This window comes from Globicephala melas, chromosome 21, assembly GCF_963455315.2.
Source record: "Globicephala melas chromosome 21, mGloMel1.2, whole genome shotgun sequence".
Classification (NCBI taxonomy): Eukaryota; Metazoa; Chordata; class Mammalia; order Artiodactyla; family Delphinidae; genus Globicephala; species Globicephala melas.
The window spans coordinates 435,112-457,664 of NC_083334.1; the positions used below are offsets into that span (position 1 = coordinate 435,112).

General features: G+C 36.0%; 1 protein-coding gene across 6 annotated transcripts in view; it reads right to left on the reverse strand.

Moving 5' to 3' along the window:
* Positions 1-22,553, reverse strand: part of TENM3 (teneurin transmembrane protein 3) — a 429,049-nt gene that overhangs the window by 280,060 nt on the left and 126,436 nt on the right. The window lies entirely within an intron of this gene.

Consider the following 22,553-nt stretch of genomic DNA (forward strand, 5'->3'; position numbering starts at 1 on the left):
AAACAACTCAAGGCTACTAAAAAGTACTCCCCTGAGACTTCTTATAAGCAACTGAATATAATTCACCTTTAAAAATAAGATGGGGGAAAAAATAACACAATTTTCCCTAACATATTTTGCAATTTTCAATGGAATCCTTGAACAATTTGAAAACACTACCTACCACTTTAACATTAACAAAATGCATTGATGAAAAAAATATATAATTACTCTACACACCGAAATCGAACAGAGTACCATGTTGTACGAATTAATTAAAAAGAAATCCAAATTTGAAATTAGATTTGAGGTATGTACCAGGGTGTGAAACATAATCAAATGATAGGGAAGAATAGCAGGTCATCCAAATGCTTATGGCTCATAAGTTTCACTACAAACTGTAAGTTTCACTATACATGGAAAAAACTTTTTCATATGTAGAGAAACACATATATGGAATATATATTTATACATATATACATTTCATCACAAATTTTTAATGTAATGAAATTAAGGAGATAGAGTACTGCTTAACAATATTCAGTGACATACATGTAGTGAAATTCATTCACTCATCCGACAAACATCCTGTCCCTCCAACTGAACCATGATAAAGAAATATCTCCCAAAGTTTACAGCAAAATATTTGTGCTGGAATCATTTTTGAAGGTAGTTTTTTGCTTTAAAGTCTACTTCGTTAATTAAAAAAAAATACTGACCACACTGCATTCAAAGAAAATCCTCATAAATCTTTCTTTGTGAAACAGTATGTAAAAACCCAGAGCAGGCTTACTAGCCTCACAGCTGAGGTCAGGAGAATGTGAAGTTCTTGTGGATTCACTAGACTGTTTTGAGATAGTAGATATGAAGGACCACATACATCTGCATATGTTCAATTCTCCTTTTTTCTCAAAATTATACAAGTATCTCATGTCACTATACTGGGAAGTCACCAGGAAGGGTGAGAAAAACACAAGTAGGCATAAAGCTGAGACTGTGGTGGGTGGAAAAGCTTCGAGAAATCATAAGATGGCAGCTCAGCATCAACTGTGAGTCCTGGTGCTGCAAGGCCAACAGTTAGCAAGTTCAAGCCTAACATGAGGCCCAAGATACCGCCAGAGTTGCCACGGAGCCCTTTCACGTTGTACTAAATGGGCCGAGGAACAATCTCAGGAAGACTATCATTCACAAAAATCACTTCAAATGTATGTTTTGAGCAATCCTTTGGTATAAAACTAAAATAAATAATAGAGATACTTAACCTCATATAACATTCTTGAGCACAACCGTCCATCGCATTTACCTTTCCATGAAATCAAAAATTACAGCTTGGGCTTCCCTGGTGGCGCAGTGGTGGAGAGTCCGCCTGCCGATGCAGGGGACGCGGGTTCGTGCCCCGGTCCGGGAAGATCCCACGTGCCGCGGAGCGGCTGCGCCCGTGAGCCGTGGCCACTGAGCCTGCGCGTCCGGAGCCTGTGCTCCGCAACGGGAGAGGCCACAACAGTGAGAGGCCCGCGTACCGCAAAAAAAAAAAAAAAAAAGTGACACCCACTTCGAGTACACCAGTGTTTTCCCTGTAATCTGACATTGTTATATACCAACTGCAATATGAATTACTGTTTGGGGAACTCTTGACTCACAAGGCCCGGGAGAGGAGAGCACAGAGGACGCTGTTATTCAGCACTATCCCTTACCTGTGCAAAAAAGGAAGAGGACAGCATTTGAAGGATAATACACAGGACCTTATATGACTAAAGATGCAGAAATTAATCACAGAGTAACTGAAGCAATTCCTATCAGTATCAGGTGGTGATCATGGTTATTTAAACAAGATGAAAATCAAGATCTACCTTTGATGAACACGTGTATTAATAAAATATTTGAATATTTATAATTATTCAAAAGAGCAACTATTTTATATAACATTATAATAAACACCCCTAGATATTAACAATTTATAATAACTGTACTGTCAGTCTGGTGGTCAGAAATTTACAGTAGGATAGAGTGAGAATTAAAGGATTCTTCTTGCGCTAGATGGTGCTTCAGGCTGTTGTGTAAGAACGGGAGTGGACGACTGGTTTACCTATTTCTAAATGGGAGAGAGGGCGAGTGACCTCTAAATAATAGTATGAGAACCAAAAGCAAAACCGAACAACCCCAGAACATTACGCTCTGACATGAGAACTTGGGTTAATGAACATCTTACATAGCCCCTCCTAGGTAATATAAATAGGAAATAGAAGAGAAATGCTATTGGAGAGGAAAATTATTGTGTTCAATACTGTGTATTTTGCAGGGAGAAAAAAAAAATATTTGGACTTTTTGCCCAGCTAGCATGGTAGATTTGCTGTCCAACAAACAAGGACACAAAAGCTGGGGGAAAAGGGCAATAAAGATACTCTACATGACCTCATCTACTAATGCTGTCTGCACACTTCCTATAGAAACTAATTTGTTACAATAATCAATACATTCAAACGTCTTGTACTTTAAAAATATTCCTGGTATTTATTATATTAAAAATCATCGTGTTTTAAAAGTAACACGGACCATAGAAAGCAGCTAGTTTAACCTTCTCATTTCACAGATGATAAAGACAAAGCAAACCGGGACCCAAGGCTGCACAGCTAGTTAGTGAAAAGTTAGCTGACCCCTCCCCCAAAAATACATTTTACATATAGCCCAAATTAACTAAGGTTTGTGATATACCACCACAATTAATTTCTTCAAGGCATCCGACTGCTTTCAGGAAAGTGCAAATTCTTGATCCTGAGTTCAAGGTCCTCCATGATCTGGTCCCAAACTTACTCTCCATTAAGTTCCAATCAAACTGAACTCACTAGCTCCCTGGACCGCATCTTATTTTCGGAATACCTTTCTCCTTTTCTTGAGGTCTACGTCATTCACACGTTTGAAGCATGTCTCCACTGCAGTCTTTCCTGATCTTCCTGGCTAAGCCTACTGCTGTCTCCAACAGCATTTGGTCTTTACCTCTCGTAGAGAATTTATCATTTTCTACTTGTATATATTACATACTTGTTTTGGGCTTCCCTACTACAGGGGCCCCAACTCCCGGGCCGCAGACCAGTACCGGCCCACGGCCTATTGCGAACCGGGCTGCGCGGCAGGATGCGAGTGGCGGGCGGGCAGGCGAAGCTTCATCTGAATTTACAGCCTCTCCCCATCGCTCGCATTACCGCCTGAGCTCCGCCTCCTGTCAGCGTTATGGGGAGTTGTATAATGATTTCATTATCTATTACGATGTAATAATAATAGAAATAAAGTGCACAATAAATGTAATGCACTTGAATCATCCCGAAACCATCCCCAGCCAGCCCATGGAAAAACTGTCTTCCAGGAAACCGGTCCCTGGTGCCAAAAAGGTTGGGGACCTCTGCCCGACTACCATATTCTGTTAGGGCAACACCTATTCAACCTCTACACGTCCGTCAGGGTGGTTGATCTTTAAAAAAAAAAAAATCAGACTTTATCATTCCCTGTTTCAACGCAAAGCATGACGGAAGCCTTCACATGCCACGTGATCTGCCCCTTTCCTAGTTCTCCCACCTCACTCCACACCGTTCCCTGCCTCTGTCAAAATCTGCAGCCACACCAGCCTCTCTGCCCATCTTTCCTCGTTCCAGGCCTTCACGTGTGCTCCTCCCTCCTGCTCTGAATACCCTTCCCCAGATCTTCGCATGGCTACTCCAGCCTCGCCTTTCAGGTCAACTGTCACATCCTCACAAAGGCATCTGCTGACCACCCCATCCTGAGATGTCTCCTCCAGTGACTCTATGGCATCGTTTGTTCAATGTGTTCATTGTCTCACGCCCCTCCATTACCACGGCTTATCACTTCTTTATTATCTGACTGCAGAACTGGAATGTAAGTTCCATTATGGCAAGAACTTACCATGTCTGGTTCAATGACAAATTACCAATAACCAGTACAGAGCAGGCACTCAGAGACTGTGTGCTGAATAAATGAATTAATGACTTTTTCTTATCTCTCACCACTCTTGGCGTTGTGCTTCAGATACATCAGTGCTGAAAATACTTGTAAAACGAAGGAGGAAAGGAAGAGAAAAGAAGAAGTGAGTCACTCACTCTAGTTTACTAACCTTCTATTACAGTGCATTTTCTATTATGTATAGTCTCTTTCCTACAAAATATTTAATGATGGAAAACAGTTATCAAATCGTATGTTAAAGATTTTTATTTTAAAAAGACACAAAACAATTTAAACTCCAAAATCAGGAAGGAAGGAAGGAGGGAAGGGAGGGAGGGAGGGAGGAAGGGGAGACGTGCAAGGAGTGAGGCAACGCTTGCCTAGGGAGCATATACTGTTATCTCTACTGCAAAAGAATTTTGAATAATTTGTCAGTGGTAAGCAAAGGTTTTGTGAAATTATGTTAGTCTGTTACAAGTGACGAGAAAACCATCAATCATTTCAACAGTGTGGTGTTCTTGTTCACACTTAACTCAATAAAGGCTGGTTTTGCTTTCTATTAAAGTCTAAATATTTTATACATGCCCACTATGTGACCTGGCACGTCCTCCCCACCCTGCGAATCCATACAAACTCTGAAAGCTCAGTTTCCTACTAAAATAACCAAAGGTGATCTCACAATACAGGTTTGGAAATTTCTACTCTACACCACGTTAAATCATAGTAATATGTATCTGGTAAAAATAATCATGAAAACATAACTTTGGAGAGCATGTAAATGCAAACAATTAGAGAATGAATTAAATTATTCTGCAAGGACACATTTTCCCTTTGTGTTTTAGAGCACGTTATAAAAGGCACTAGCTGTGATAAGCCTTCGCTCTTTCAAAATACAACTGTGGCTCCAAAATATGACTACTCGCCAATGCTGGAGCCTCTTTTTACCTTAAAGATGAAACTCTTTCCACTATACACAACGAAAACTGTCGAGAAGCCCAAACACAGTATGTCCGTATCATGTCCATGAACGCACGTATGCTTTCAAGACTATATGATCACTTTCCAAAAAGGAATAAACTCATTTAAAATGAAGAAAAGAATATAGAATTATTTTTAACCATTGACTAACATTTCTGTAATTAGTCATTTAAAATTGAAAATGAAAGGAATATTCTTCCCCAGCCAGTTGCAACGTACTGTTAGTATAATTCCTTCCATGCGTCACCTCTTACTGACACAGGCTTCCATCATCAGCATTCTTCCAGAACTTTTAAATTATTAATACTTTCTGGTTTCAAATACACATGAAATTAGATTACATATTACATACTTTTCTTTATAGAGTCTCCATTTTAGATCCCTCAATTAAAATGAAAATCCTCCTCTTGAAAGAGTTTCTGCCTTAGCATCTATAGCACTGGACTGTTCCAGCTCTCCTGTCCTATAACACTGGACTGTTCCAGCTATATCCTGTCTTAGATACGACTTCTTTGCCTCGCATTTGTTAACTGCCAACTTCTCACTTCCCCTTGAATGTGTGGTTTACTTCCTTGATTTGTTTTCTTGTTTTGATTCTTCATATAACTTCCCACATGCAATAGATAAGAATAACATACAGCTGACATCCCCAGCCTGGGCCATTCTCTAGCATTATATCTAATATCTCTATTTGTATACAGAATAGACTTATTTAGATAACGTACCAATTCACAAAATTGAAGCTCTTCCTTCCTCGCTATAATTAGTCACTCCATCCTCTTCAGTGACATTATCTAAAACAACTTCCCTTTTCTTCCTGGAAATTAAATAGATGGCTAAGTCATGCCACCTTGTTTCCTCTTGTCAGTATTTCTTAGAACCCTCTTCCAGCTTGGACTCAGCCACTGCTCTAATGACTTCAAGCTGAGGCTCCTCTTTTGTCTACCTAGCTCTGGTCTCCCAAACCAAACTTCTTCAACAATGACCCCCTTTTATGCCAGAAATCCCATTTCTACGTACTTATCAGCATATTACCCATATGTGTTTCAGATCTGTTTGTCATCACCTGGAAGCAATTAGTCATTATTATTTTTACGCCCTTGCTTTTGCCATTTTATCCAAAAGACACTCACTTCCTCATCATCTGTACAAATCTCTATCTCCATTCCCCTCAAGACCTAGCTTAACTCTACTCAACACTCTGTAATCGCCTATACGGGAAAAGAATCTAAAAAAGCATGGATATAACTGATTCACTTTGCTGTACACCTGAAACTAACACAACATTGTAAATCAACTATACTCCAATAAAAATTATTTAAAAAAAGGCCTAGCTTGGGCTTCCCTGGTGGCGCAGTGGTTGAGAGTCTGCCTGCTGATGCAGGGGACACGGGTTCATGCCCCAGTCCGGGAAGATCCCACATGCCGTGGAGTGGCTGGGCCTGTGAGCCATGGCTGCTGAGCCTGCACGTCCAGAACCTGTGCTCCGCGACGGGAGAGGCCACAGCGGTGAGAGGCCCGCGTACGGCAAAAATAAATAAATAAAATAAAAAAATAAAAAAAGACCTGGCTTAAAAGTCATTACTGCCATACGTAATCTCCTATTTCAACCTACTATATTCTAGACTCCCTATTCTATTTTGTGCCCAAAATTTAAAGGCTCTGCTTGCTACAATAAATTACACCACTGCACTTAATAAATATTAAGGAACACCGACTATGTGTACCTACTAGAACCTGAGAACAAATATTTGAATAATTCCCTGAATCTAATTTAGGTCTCACTTAAAAAATACCTTAAGCCTTTACTATGTGAGTATGTTACCTATATTAACAACTTGAGGGCAGAGGAAATCGTGTTTTACCTTTTGTAAAACATGCATGTCCAGCCAACTTCAGTATGATTTCCTCCAGCGAGGTTCCAAGGAATCCTCTAAAGCAGGTAAGGCGCCCACCTTCTGCATGCCCACCGAATCCTGTATTTAACACTGTCATAACTCACGTCACTCTGTAAAGCTCCCTGTCTACCTGACCATATTTAGGAAAAGATGTAAAGACCATGAGAACGGGAATTCTGTCTTCCTCAGCAACATACCCAGGGGCTCACAGAGTACCTCACACCAGCGGTTACTCAATAAATACTTAACATGCTAAAATACTGTTAAATTTATTTCCAGAAAACCAAAAACATAAGTCACATCGAATTGTATCTCGCTTTTTGGCCTCTATGTTCACTGTTTACCTCTAAAGCCAATGATCAAACATTGAAAACTTTAGTAAAATTCTAGGAACTTCCCTGGTGGCACAGTGGTTTAGACTCCATGCTCCCAATGCAGGGGGCCCGAGTTTGGTCCCTGGTCAGAGAACTAGATCCCACATGCATGCTGCAACCGTGAGCCACAACTGAGGAGCCCATGAGCCGCAACTAAGGAGCCCGCCTGCCGCAACTAAGGAGCCCGCCTGCCGCAACTAAGGAGCCCGCCTGACGCAACTAAGACCCAGCACAATCAAATAAATATTTTTTAAATGTTTAAAAAAACAGAAAACTTTAGTAAGATTCTAGTGCAACACTTATTTGTAGTTAATTTGATTAAATTCATCGATTGCTTGGTCAGGATTAAAATTGGGTGTGACTGTATGTTATTGGATACATTTGCTGGATTTATACATGATACTTTTTGTTTGTTTGGGGGTATAAAGAAAAATAATTTCTAAAATCATCTGAAATGCTCATTTCCAAAAAGTTGCCAGTAGGCCAAAGGGCCTCTATCACTCTCATTTTTAAAATTAACCAGTGAATACTGTTTAGGATACAAATGAAGCGTTAAGAAATCTCTCTCGTAAGTCCAATATCAGTAGTTTTGGTGATATACTTGTAATTAAGCAAAAATATTATTTACACTTACGTTGCTTCTAAAAAATAAATGTGGATAGTGTTGTGAAAGCTATTTGCATCCCCATTACCAGAAAATACTGATTGCCATACTACACCAGAATTTTTTCTGAGTTTGAAAGAATATAGTTATACCTTTATTTATAGCACATGTAAAATACGTTCTTGAAAGTATGTGAATTACTAACATAGAAAACTATGAAAAAACAGTGTTTAAAATAAAGGTATTACTTATCTAAGTTAAAACGAAACATAAAACTTCTCATTTATCGCTAAAAATGGGGTATCTGTGGCAGTTAGATAACTTTATCATATATATTAAATGACAATAATTGCACCAATATCAACTGTCCTGAATTAAAAAGTCAATTTTGTCTTGTAGCTTTTTAGATAAATAATTCAAAGATAATACAAACTCTAGTAGCTTTCGAGATCATCAACAATAAATCGCGCAATTCTCTATAACTCTAATAAGGAGCAATTTGCAAAAGTTTTCATATGTTCTAAAATGGCTACAATATCCAGAAATAATAATGATAGATTTTAATTCATCATTATTTCCTTTTAAAAATTTGTATTTCCTAAATCTTCATGACGTATAAAATTTTAACAAACATTCTCATATGTAGGTACACAATCAGTTAAATTAAATTGTATTCAAAGGTCAATTTATACCAACTAACTTCTAAAACTTTCATTCTCTCTATGTGTGAAAAATAACCATGAAGAAAAAAAATTTAGGTAAAATATTATCATTATTTTATCAGTTGTGTGAAAGAGAAAGCAAGTAAATAAAGCCTTTAAGCTTCTGAGGAAACGGTTCACTCCATCAATATGAGAAAAGGTAAGGAAATAAGTAAGGGCATAAACCCTTGAACCACACTTGCCTAGTTTCCAATTCCAGCTCCACAACTGACTAGCTGTGTGACTTTACACTGGTTACTTAATCTCTCTGTACCTCAGTTTCCTGTAAAATAGGTGATGAAAATAGAGCTGATGTAAAGGTTAAATATATTCATCTATGCAGACTATTTAGAACAGTACCTGGCACATGTTTCCTGTTATCATCACTTATTTTCTTCTGTATCTCAGGCACTGGGCTAAATGCTAGAAATAAATTGCAAGCAACTGCTACTCTCCTGAAGTTCTTAACAGGCATACTAATGGGTACTTTGACAGTCTTCTTGTAGTGCTGTGCTGTTCTAGGCAGATGGCATGTTACTGAGTAGGGCACATGACACGCTGCTCCTTTGGTTGGTGGTAGTTCCATGTTTAGTTTCTAGAAACAATGGTCATATCACCTTCATGGGAATTGGGGTCTAAAAGCCCCAATATCAAAGAAACTGAGTTGCATGATCACTCAGGCTAATTACATTGTATATTAGGCTATAAACTAGCCTCAAGTGGCTAGTTTGCAATTAAGTGCCGGTATTAAATAAGGGCTCTGAAAATTGTTCTGTTTTATACACACACACACACACACACACACACACACACACACACAAGTCTACATCTACTATTTATTCCTACCATACACTATTTCTACTGCAAAGACATATTTCTAATGCTGCATGGAAACAACCACAATGCTATTATTCCACTTAAAAGTGTCACCACTAGGTAAAGCAAGTAAACAATTTTGTAGTTTGGTGAATACATATATAAAACATGCATTAATGAGTCCTGCTTTGAAGCTTGAATAGGAAATTGTGGAGATGCAGACTCATTCATAAAGAAAAAATTACCTGAAGAACAAAAAAGTACATTTTTCCTGCATGTGTTCTTAAGTAAGAATTTGGATAGTATTTTTAGTTGCAATGCAAACGTTAAGTATATGACAAGCAGTAAGCTAAAACAAATGTTAAAAACTGACTTTAGCGGTGACTCTCAAGTCCTAATGTAATTCATCTATGAAGATCTGCACTGGTATCTGCTTCCTTGAATCCTTTTTATTTCAATATAATGACCTCTTTTAAGCACATTGTACTATGTTACAAAGAAGGCATCCTATGGGAGAAGACCATAAAAATAGATCATATTCCTGTGTAATAATTACTTGTGGTTTCTGAAAGGAACTGACATGAATGTGCACTTCTCAAATAATGCAAATCTCTTGGAGGCAATGCAATCTGGCCATGTACAAGATAGTGGCCTATATGTAGATATTTCCATAGGTTAGCAATGAAAGTCGTACTAAAATTGCAAAAGGTTAAGAAAGATCCTTTATTTTCTCTTTTCTAATCTAAAATGCAGTGAAGATTCTCTTCTGCAATGGCAGCATTTAATCATGTTAATATATTCAACAATCATATTTGCAGGATTAGACTTACGTGTAATATTTGTTTAAATCACAGTTCCTGATGCTACTTTCACATCATATTCTGTTCATGTCACTGGAAGGAAAATGAAATCAATCTGTACATAGGAGTACGTAATAAATCTACAATATGGATTTAAACATATTAATAATTGAGTTTACTTTCTCATTATTTTTGAAAGAAAAGGAGCCATAAACTCGAAAGCGTTAAGTGTATAAGAAACAATGTACATTCACCTTCAAACAATAATTGTCCTCCCAAATGTATGCTTCAACGAATGCTTCCAGTTCAGTATGTCCAAATGAAAGGTATCTAGTTTACATTATATTTCATAAGTTACAGATATATCATAGATATTTTCCTGCTAGTTAAGTGTAATATTTAATAAAATTCAGTTTATAATTGATGGTTTTTGTTTTTAGGTTAATAAACTTATTCTTTAGTATTTAATTCATATTGCATTTTAAATGTATTCCATTAAGATACAGTATCTGCATTTACTAAAATGTTGTACATCGTCCAAAGAAAATTTGCTTCTTTGGTATACTGTATTTTGTTCCTCATCAAAATAACCGGGGAGGGGAGACAATGAAGCACAAAAGCAAATATCACCTCTTAAATTTTGATATAAAGTAAAAAATGACTGAATTACCCTTAGAAGTAAATTATAATTATATTTAAAAATAGAATAAACTATCATTTAAAAATATTCAACGTCAGTACAAAATTGAGGATTTTCACAGTGTAATGAATCTTCAACTCAAAAATTCTTTTTGAAGACTACAAAAACCAAACCTAAGCAATACTTATTATAAATAAATTTCAAAAAGTCAAGGCAAAGGGGATTTAAGTGTCTTTTTATTGTTAAGAAGTGCAAGATAAAGAAAAGCTATTTAAATTTTAGGTTTATATCCGGATTTTTTGTCTCCTTGTTTATTGTTACATTTAAATCTTAATTTAGGAAATCTTAGCCTCATTTTGAATTATTTTTCAGAGTTTGTGTTATAAATACTCAATTATTCACTTTGACAAAATAAAACTTCTCAACTCAAAGCCCCAAGAAACAGATAATTCTTAAAGGGGATTATATTAAAACAAACAAAAGCTACTCTTCCGAAAAACTAATATTTGATAAAAAGAAAAGGAAATTTCTAACTACTTGTGTCTTTCAAAATCAATAAAATGACTCAGCATACATCTCAGAATTACTCCATAAATACTCAATTCTCCCCTCTCTGAAAAAATTACCTAGAAGAGATGTCGGCTGAGATTTGACATATTAAAACCATACTTTAGTCACTGATCAAGAATTCAGTTTATATCTGGAAATCCAAGATGCAAACCCAGAGTTAAAATAAGAAGCCTAAGAACACTTCACAGAATATTTGTTTGATTTTTTTTAAATGTGAAAGAAAAATTAAACTGACAAAATTAATTGTTCATTAAATAGTTTACTAATGTTTTTCAAATATACAAATTTCCAAATATGATTAGAACTCTCATTTTAACCTTTCATCTTTACTAACAGCCTTTTAAATTAAAAATATATTTTTAAAGCAAATTTGTTACTATATTAGTTACTTAAGACCTGCAAATAAACTCAAAAACTGTATTTCAAAAATGCTTCTTTCACACTTTGACAGAAGGGAGTTTGTGATTTTGAAAACCACCGTTAGGAAACTGGCATGCTATACTTCCAGGAAATTTTAGCAATTAACTGTGCCAACAGCTTCCTACAGCTTCGTTTGTGAAAAGCTTCATTTTGAGAGACTGGGAGAGTGAAATTTAGGATGCTGGTCAAATTACTGTAAAACTCAGGATTCCACTTAAGATTTGTTAAATTAAGCTCTTATTGGTTTTTGTTTTATTTTTAGTACCAATTTCACAAAGAAGCTTCACGTGACCAAAATAAGTGAATCTTCTACACAGCTTGGAGAGAATAAAACTGTGATTGATGGCTTGAAAACCACTTTAAAAATTCTGCAGTAATATGGAGCATAATTTCTCAAAATTGTTGACACAATTTTTGAAAATATATTGAAATACTTCCTGTTACTACAAATCATATTCAAAGAAGAGTGCAATATAGATTCCATTAAACAAATCACTATTCCTTTCCTTTTATCTTCTCTATTTTCTAAATCTGCAGGCAAAACTTCAGGGGAAAAGACTTTTTATAATTCCATCTACTTATTTATCTTTCAAGAATAGCAATATCATCATAAAACAGTTCCTCATGTATTGGAAATCCTAAATCAATATGTTGATATTTTCATCAGAAGAAAATGACACCCCATTTAGAGATCAAAAACGTCTACTTCTAATTTTGAAGTTCTATAGCATTCTCCATAGGATGAAAACTGACAAAAAGCAATTTATCAGTAGACACATAAAGTAAACCTATTTCTTTCAAGCATAAACTTCTGTGTTTATTTGTAAAGAATGAGAGTACTGTAAAAATAATATTTTCAACACCACAAATGAGGATTATTACCTCAATTTCTAAGGAAATGCCTCCCTCAATGCTTTCTTCAAACATTCAAATCCCAGCTTAATAAAAACAAACGGCATCCCTCATTTCTTCCAAATTGCGCATTCAATATCGTAAGCTTTGCTTTTTCAACAAGACACTAACACTCTCAAATTCAGTAATTAAGAATTCATAAGCCTGAGTTTAGGCTGTAGTGTTCTGGGGATGATGGGCTGACTATGATAAACGTATTTGTAACTTTCAAACTAATGAATTTAGATACATAAAATAAAATAAATAAGAAGGTAAGTTAAAATAATATAAAAGCATAGGTTGACTAATCCCTAAAAGTGGTCTTTGGCATTTCATGACAGGACTAAATAAATCATAAACGTGTGTAGTATCCCTGGAGAACTTTGACATTTCTATCACTCAGTAATTCTATCCACTTCTGAATTAGAAAAGCCACAACGGTCAAAATTACAGAGACTTTTGGCTTTTCAAGCTAAATGAGTACATTTTCGTGTCTAACAAGAAACTAAACTGAACACTTACTGTATTAAGTTACTGAAAAATACGGATAAGTATTGGGATCCAAATTATTTTACTTACTGAACCTTTTACTTTCTAGCTCCAATTTCCAATAAAAGTGGAAATCATCTTATAAGACAAACATTCCTTCGAGTAAAATATGCTAGTAAATAAAATGTGCAAAGAAAAATCTATCTAATAAAATTTAATCAACAACCATGAGCCATAAAGTTCTCAATTCCTAGAATAAACCCCAATGTTAATGAAACAAGAGTATTTTAAATCATGTTTCTAAAACTCTGCATGATTAAATAATGTTTTGTCTAGATTCATAGGTAATTTATTACTACTAACAAAAAAGGCATGATTTTAAATTACAGTCTATGAAGATATGCAGGTAAATGTTATTCAGGTTTGTGTACTTCCTTTCTGGTTGAAAAGCAGACATCCAGATAATTTTTTAGGGTTGACAGTCTAGAACAGTGGTACAAAAGCTAAAAAAAAAAAGGCTGAAATGATGTTTATTAACATCAATTTTTTTACTGCCCTCTAGTGGCAAAGAGTCACATCACTGTATGAAGATGAAAAGACACATGATGGGGGCAATTCTGAAAGATAGAACTAAAATTTTACACTGTACGTCATACTTTTTCCAGGAAATTAAATTACTAAACAAAAGAAAACTCTGTATGTGATGTGAAAGTCAAATTTTATTTGCTAAAAAAATGATAAGAATTACATGAGGAGCAGGAATAGGACAGCATCATACATCAACCATTAAAGTCAGCATTTAAAGGGCACTAAAATAGCTGGTCAGAAAATTAAAACTTCAGTAAATTTTTTCTACATGACATTATAGAGAATACTTGGCTAATTCCTTAATTTTACTGACTGGTTACTTTTAGATAGAGGCAAGCTGACAAAGTTATTTTTAATGTTCTCTAAAATGGCAAATTTTCAACAAATAAAAATGTAAAGCTACTTAAACTCCACAGAATGAAGTAAACTAAATTAATATTCAGATCTGCTCACGAAAGACATTTTACAAAAGGAAATTTTTAGAAACAGCTGTTACCATGCATAAAATTTGTAATTGGTATATCAAAGTATATGTAATGTCAAAGTATTATAAATTAATTTTTGTTCCTTTTTTTTACCGAATTAGACCTTTCCAAGTATTTTCCAGAGCATATCCATAATTTTATTCATTATTTTTGCTTTTTTTCAATATTCATCTCCCTTACCAGAAATAACTTCAGAAGGGCATAAAACACTTTACTTATGATTATTAAAAATAGGTATTGAAAAATAAAGTAGTAAACTCTGATCTTTTGTGTCTCACATATAAAATGTATTAAATAGTTTTGCTGTATCAGAAAAAGTGTCACCTTGAAAAAGTATGCAGTTTATTCACATAACGTCTTAGAATGGAAAATCATAGAATGCAATGGAGAAATTACCCAACAAAGGGGAAAAAACATTACAAACCTTGACAAAAAGCTACGGTAGGAGGGATAAGAGGTAGGCAGGAAAGGCCCTATGCAGATCCCTTCTTTTCAGTTTCTAACTTTTAGGAACTCTGTGACCATAGGAAATAAATTGTGGGCTTGGTTATTTTTGTTCGTTTTCCACAGTGTAAACAGTGCCTGCAAACGGCTACCAGACTCTTCTTTCTAGGGATCTCGATAAACACTGAAGACTCACTATGTCATAAGGCAGAAGGAAACACCTTCTTTCTGGGCCCAAACACGTAAACAGTCAGCTAGGCTGTTCGCTAGAGGCTCCTTCTACACACAAGGCGGCCCAGTCCTTACACAGCGATTTAGTCATTTCAGAGGGTCAACAGTACTTAAAGGTTTTCATCAAATGGAAGATTTGGTTAAGGATATTAACTCTATGGCACAATCCTCGAAATGGGCATTGGAAATAAAAGGCATCTCACAGAAAGATTCCAGTCTCACCTCTGTGTTGCAACTGTCTTCTGGTGCAGAGAAGCTTCTGGACATTGAACACAGAATCAACCCAAGTGAGTTTGGATACACGGTCAGAGATGCAACAAGACTGTTTTCAAAAAATGAGATCATTTTCCGGTTGTGAGTTTTCTAAGAAGTTTGCCAGAACTAAGAAATTAAGACAACACAGCTCTACGGCAACTGAGTTATTTACAATTTGTCTTTGAGAAGAAACGTCAGAAATCCGTCGTCAATCAAATCCAGACAGCAAAGAAAGACTAATGAAAGGAAATGAAATTAAGAATGAGTAGCTGAAAGAGCAAAGACACATTAAGGACAATTCTGCTCTCTCTTTACACAAATTTTGGCAAAATAATTTAACTTCAACCCTAAGTTCACTTTCTAAGATGTAGTCTCTATCAAATTTTAAAAGAATTTCAGAGTAATGAAGAAAAATGAGTGCTCAAACTATCACGTAGGTGGTTTAATTGGCCTAAGAGACTTTCAGTGTGCCTCAGAATCAGAAACATAAACAAAATCATATACGTAATAAATTTTGCTAATATATTTTTCCCTAAATCTTACACTAACTAAACGCGTGAACTCATAAACGTGATATTTGAAGAAATGTGGCTTTAGAAAGAGTATCTATCTGAAACAGCTTAAACTTTAAGAAGTAGACGTCAGCAACCTTTCTGAAGGTTCAAGCAAGTGGCAGGAGCAGCGTCACTAATGCCTGGGAGACAGTGGCATAGCTGGTATTCTTCAGCTTCTCCTTTCAATACATTCTTGTAACATTTAAAGCATCTGATCTTCAAGTGCACATACTCCATCCTGGGAAGTGTTCAGCTTCACTGTCAGACCTAAAAGTTCACTTCTGCAGTTGTGACAGAGGGATTTTTTAAAAGCAAGAGTAAACTTGGGAGTATTAAATCAGCACAATGAAAACTTAAGGAATTAAATAGACATATATACACACACACATAGACGTGGGTGTATGTAGTTTCTAACCCCTGAGAGAATACAAGGGGCTGCTAAAATTTTATGCTCTTCATACCACTCTTCACCTTAAAAATCAACATTTTTTAACTTAAAAAAATGTAACCTTAAAAACATACTCCTCCAGCATCAAAGAAATTGGCAAGCCAGTCTTAAAAACTTTTATTTCTTCACCATTTTGTTTTCTCCTCACCAAGCCGAAATAAACTTAAAATCATACACGTGAACCACTGCCACATCATCTATTTTGTGTTTACTCATAGGAAACTGAAAAAAAGAAATAAACCTGTTTTCTAAATCTGAAAATAGGGGGAAAGTAAAGGTTTGATAGAGACTAAAATGGCTTCAGATAAAAGTATTCATTTTAAACACCCACTAAAAATCTCTGAGGAGTTTCAGCTATTAGATGAGACTTCACTTAATCAAGTGTAGGTCACTTTGAAATGAGTCAAGTAATACCACCAGGGACTTATTTTGGAATGGTAAATGCCATTTTTAGAAAGCAAAGAGGTTATACTTAGGGCTTCCCCACAAGATCTATTCTAAGTAACTTAAACAAAAGAGAACCGTGCCATGAATTCCACTTAAGCTGGAATGTATTCAAATGTACAAGAGACAGGAACACAGAGCTCAAATTTTGAATAGGAGAGTAGTACCAATCTTGAATCCTCTTTTGGAATCCAATTATCATAGTCACTTGAGAGATAATGAATTATTATTTATCCAGTAAAAATGGAGATGGACACGGCTGAGTGACTTTTCAATAGAGACAGATATTAAAACCATCTGGGACAAAAGAAAGGTAAAACATCTGATGAATTAGTGAAGATGAAATCCCTGAGTGTGGGCTTGCTACCACCTGTCATTTACACAAGTTAAATTTATGAATAGAATAAAGAAGTATGTGGAAGAGAGGTCAGGGTTTCTAATGGTATAAGCCACTACAGTATCAACCTTCTAAGAACTGCAAAATACTTCTAAGTTTCCTCTGGTACTTTGGCATTTCAATCTAATGTTAAACATATAAAAACATATCCTCTGTCATAAATATGATTTGTTCCCTAACACTTCTGTTGAGTAATTTCACTGAATATTTAAACTTTCATAAAACTAGAGCAAAACAGGACCAGTTTTAAGTAAGTAATATACAAAAATAGTAGACAAACCCATTCTCAATCCCATGGGCGAGGATTCTGTAGTCTCACAATTTGAAAATCATGGATACATTTTTAAAAGAATATAATTTTTAAATTAACTTTTGAATAAAATGGTAACGTAAGCATAGGCATCTAACAGTCTCTTCCTCTTCTTCCTTTCCTAGTAAGAACTTAAATGACTGAAGAACATAAAACCAGGATAACCCAGCACTTAAATGAACCCATCACATTACAAAGGCAGTGTAGGAATTTCAGCTGACTCCACTATAATTGTGACCAACAGTTGTAAACATAGATAAATTAGTAACTACTATTGCTGGAAACAAAGAAGATATAATGTTAACAGGCTAATTAAAACACACACACACAGGAGTTTTTGTTTGTTTTCAATTTACCTAAAGGCTCCTGGGACATAATTAGAGAACTTGTGGGTACAAACCTTAATAGAGTACTAGAAGGGGAAACTACTAGAATTAATATATCAAGTTGGAGTGTTTATTCTTTTTTTTTTTTTTTTTTTTTTTTTTTTTGCGTACATGGGCCTCTCCCGTTGTGGAGCACAGGCTCAGCGGCCATGGCTCACGGGCCCAGCCGCTCCACGGCATGTGGGATCTTCCCGGACCGGGGCATGAACCCATGTCCCCTGCATCGGCAGGCGGACTCTCAACCACTGCGCCACCGGGGAAGCCCTGGAGTGTTTATTCTTAAATCAACATAACTAAAAAAGCTGATCATAAAAAAGGGATGTTTATTTTGATTATCAGGAAAATTTCCATGTAGGTGGAGACAGAGAACGCAGTTCTGGTCAATGATAATGTACACTTGAAAAGGGGGATGTTACATGTCAGCTTCAATAAAAGTATGATGGAAGAATTTCAGGTCTTTTGAGTCATGATTAGGATTTTGTTATCCAAACCAAGTCAGGTGGTCGACAGCAGAGCACAGACTGGCATCCACATCTCCGACACCCAGAGCAGTAAGTAGGTCTTGTCCTTATGCTATGTGCGTGGCCCCGGGGAAAGCAGAAACCTGACCACTGCCAAATACACTGCGGATCCTAATTCTATAGGAAAACAAGTTAACAAAGTAACTCCTGTTGTTGAAACAAGTATGAGAAACTAGGTATTTAATAAACAGATGACCATGAAACATTTGTGTGCCTTGTATTTTCTGCCTCTGAGCTTAAAACATTTTTAAACCAGCAAGCATTTTTATAAACTGAATGATTATGAATAGCATTACGAATTTACGTTTTGTAGGTCAGATCATCACCGATTCCTCCTCCTCCAGAGGAAGTAAACTGGGAACAGAGGAGACGAAAGAGCACCCAACCCAAATTCTCCCAGGTCAGTCATTTTTGGAATATTCTATATGGAAAAATGTTCTGTGATAAGATTCAGATATACTTTCATATAATAAAATATACTTGCTTTGGAAGATCTTGCAGATATCTGTTTAAAAAGCATATTTTTAATTAAAATCAATTCTAATCGTGAATGGTACGTAAACAAGAAAAGAAGGAAAACGTTTGTAATTTGAAATACATCTCCACCTCACCCCCCAAAAAATAAATAAATAAAAAACAAAATACATCTCCCTCCTCCAACCAGCCCCTGGACTGAAGTGGTGTGCAAGTCACACCTGGGAAAACACGCACTTCAGAAGGGTGGCGGAGGAGATGCCTGATTTCTTCATGTAGCAAAAATATCCCACCAGTTGAAGGGAAGGCTGACTGATCATCCAAAAATATCAGTGGATATATTCTCTTACGTCTGAATGAGGAATCTGAGTAGATGACCCCCATCTACAAACACTGCAAAATATCTGACTGGTAGAAAGTCCCAGATTCAGAACCCCTTCCCTTTCTCCATCCCCAAACCCCAAAAAGGGACAGACCATCCTAACATTCTGATTAGAAGACTGGATATTTACAAGGTGAACGTTCATGGAGATGGGTTTAAACTATACTCGTATTATTATATTCCACATAGGAACTCTCCTCCTGCAGGGGTGATCCAAAGCAGAACGAAAAGCCAGGTGACAGCTTGAGCACTGAGGCTTTTCCCCTGTCTGCAGCCTCCCTGCACTACCCAGAAAGGGCCTCTTCCATGTCTATTTAACCAATAGCTGCTCTCAGGAAAGGATCTTATCCATCACTCCTTGGGAATATAATACTTTAGACTTCAGTGTATCATTTATTGTCTTGAAAGATGAAGACAAACCTCTGAAAATTCCTGACCTAGATACCTATTCATTCTCACAGAGCAATATTTCACATGTTGATTAAAACACAGTTGATTTTTAAAACTTATTTTCTGGTATATATGGATATTTCAATTTTGCAACTTAAATTGAAAGCCAAGGGTAATTTTTTGGAATAAATTACAAATAAGCTTTGTTGATAATCGTAAAGTTCATTTATCAAACTGCTTCTTTTTTTCATTAAAAAATAGTTTATAAGTTTAAAACTTACAGGGAAATTGAGAGGCAACAGACCATACCCACATAAAGTTTATCAAAATTAATGACTACAGCATACTCTATGACACTCAGTTTACAAGTAGAAAGGTTATAACTATATTCTCCGAGCGCTATACCTGTAGTATGGCAGTCTCAATCATTTTTTGTTTCTTTCTAGTTTTTAAAATTCTGAAAATAACAAAAAGAAGTATAAAAACTAAATTTTGATCTCCTCTCTGACTTAATAGCAAACATTCAAAATTCCATGGCTCTCTCACTGGAAGTTCCCATAAGACTTAGGAGAAAAGAAGCATAAATCAGTTTTGGCAGATAAAATACCTTCAAAAGAATAGGAGTATGAAGGTATGAACACTCAATTCTAACTTATCTAAACCCACTAAGGAATGGGAAAGCAAAACGCTGAGAACAGCAAAGACCACTTTTTTTACCTCCTTTTTCTACGCTACTTCCTTTTCCTCTATAGTGGGTTGAAGAGTGTCTCCAAAATTCATGTCCACCCAGAACCTCAGAATGCGACCTTATTTGGAAATTAGGTCTTTGCAGATGTAATTAGTTAATATGAGGTCATACCGGATTAGGGTGGGCCTAAATCCAATGACTGATGTCCCTTTATAAGATGAATAAATAATATGAGGAGAGGATATTCAGAGACACAGAGGGAAGACCGCTAAGTGAAGATGAGATGAGAGTGATGTGGGTACCAGCCCAAGAATGCCTGGGCCACCAGAAGCCGGAAGAGGCAAGGTCTCACTCTTCCCCAGAGCCTACAGAGGATGCAAGGCCGGGCCAATGCCTTGACTTAGGACTTCTGGCCTCCAAAACTGTGAGACAATAAATTCTGTTGTTTTCAGCCACTCACTTTGTAATAATTGTCATAGTAGCCCTAGGAAACGAGTACATCTTCAAGTGCCTAAAAACCCAGCCAATGAAGAACTGCATCTTTCTTGGGCTAGGACAGTGCTTTGTTTTGATCTATTCTTTGGTGATTTACATTAAAATGTGAACTAAGCCATCAGCCTAGCAGCCTAAAACTACTACTCAAAATGGTATTATATTTTGGATTCAACCTTCAGTAATGATTTAGTTTTGTCTCTGTTTAGTAAAGTTTAATACAGAAATGAGAGGTGGACTTAACTTTGGCCCCTAATATGAGAAATAGAAAACTTAAAAATAAAAAAAATTATTTTTACAACGAACAGGTCACTATTTATTAAACGTTAGTGTTACAAAGGACTACTAAGTTTTACTTTCTTTCCAACCTGTATACTTATTCGTGAGCTTCTTATATTAATAAATCACTGATGTAAACCCAGAGTAGGTACTCAACACATATTCATTAAATTAAACTGAATACTCTAGCAGTGTATTATTACTACTAAACAGCTGGAAGAGTAATGTCCAGTTCTCTAAAATTTCAGCAAATATATTTGGCCCCAAAACATTTTAGTGTCTTCTTTTAGAAATTTGTATAAAACCACTGCAACCATTTACTTCACTCTGCTCAAGCTCTTTCCTTAAGACTTAATTATTAGAAAATAACTTTAATGGGTTATGCAGATCACTTTACTCAACTCTCCTAAGAATTATGAATCAATACTCCCTTCCCCTGCCCCATCCTCCAAAAAACCTCAGTGACATTATCTCAGAAATTCTGTCTCTAAAATATGTCAAAGGACTTTCAAAGATTAAAACTTAATTCAGGGAGTAAGCATCAAAAGAATAAACACATCTAGGCAGGCAGTATTGAGCAATGAGAGCAGAAGCATATTCAGAAAGATTCTAATTCAACAGACAAAAATACAAATATAGGGCTTCCCTGGTGGCGCAGTGGTTGGGAGTCCGCCTGCCGATGCAGGGGACGCGGGTTCATGCCCCGGTCCGGGAAGATCCCACATGCCGCGGAGCGGCTGGGCCCGTGAGCCATGGCCGCAGAGCCTGCGCGTCCGGAGCCTGTGCTCCGCAACGGGAGAGGCCACAACAGTGAGAGGCCCGCGTACCGCAAAAAAAGGAAAAAAAAAAATTAATCTAATTGGCATACAAAATAACATTACATGGTTACAAGGTAATAAAGTTATAAGGTAAAAATGAGTACATTACATGGTTACAAGGTAATAATATAGTTATAAGGTAAAAATGAGTACTGTACAGACTATGGTTCTTTCACAAAATCTATCTGAAAGCACGTATTTCTCTAAAATTATCTTTCTGTAGCATAAAAAGCCTGAGTGTTTTTATTGTGGAATTTTTTCAACTTTAAAAATTCTAAATTAATACCTTGCAGAACTACATATGACTGCCATATTCAGCATAAGCCTGGTTCATATTTCAGTAGTTTTAATTCATTTTGAAGTAAATTGTGAAATTTTCTCTAAAAAGTTTTAAATCTGCAAAGTTATATAATATCAGGATGTCTTTGAATCGTATGTGAACATTTCATATTTTGGAGAAACTCACATTTCACGAGTACAGTATTTCTACCTTTTATCCTGTCAACTGTGAGGGAAAGATCTCTAGATCTAATAATGATTCACTGGCAATTACAAATGTTTATAAAAGTGTGGCAATTTCTTGGTCTATTTAAAAACATTGATTCTTTAACATTTTATTAATCATAGTAAGAGCCTCTATTACACTTAATGAATAACACTTTTTTCAGGGAAAGACATTATAACAAAATACTTACACAAGTAAGAGATACTTGGACTAAAGTACTCCACTAACTGCACTGTTCTACTAAAATAAAGCAATATGTTGACAACAGAGAAAATAACTGAGTAATATTACTGAGTAAAAGTCAGACAATGATAGTGGGTCATCTCACAGTTTTTGCAATGGTTTCATACA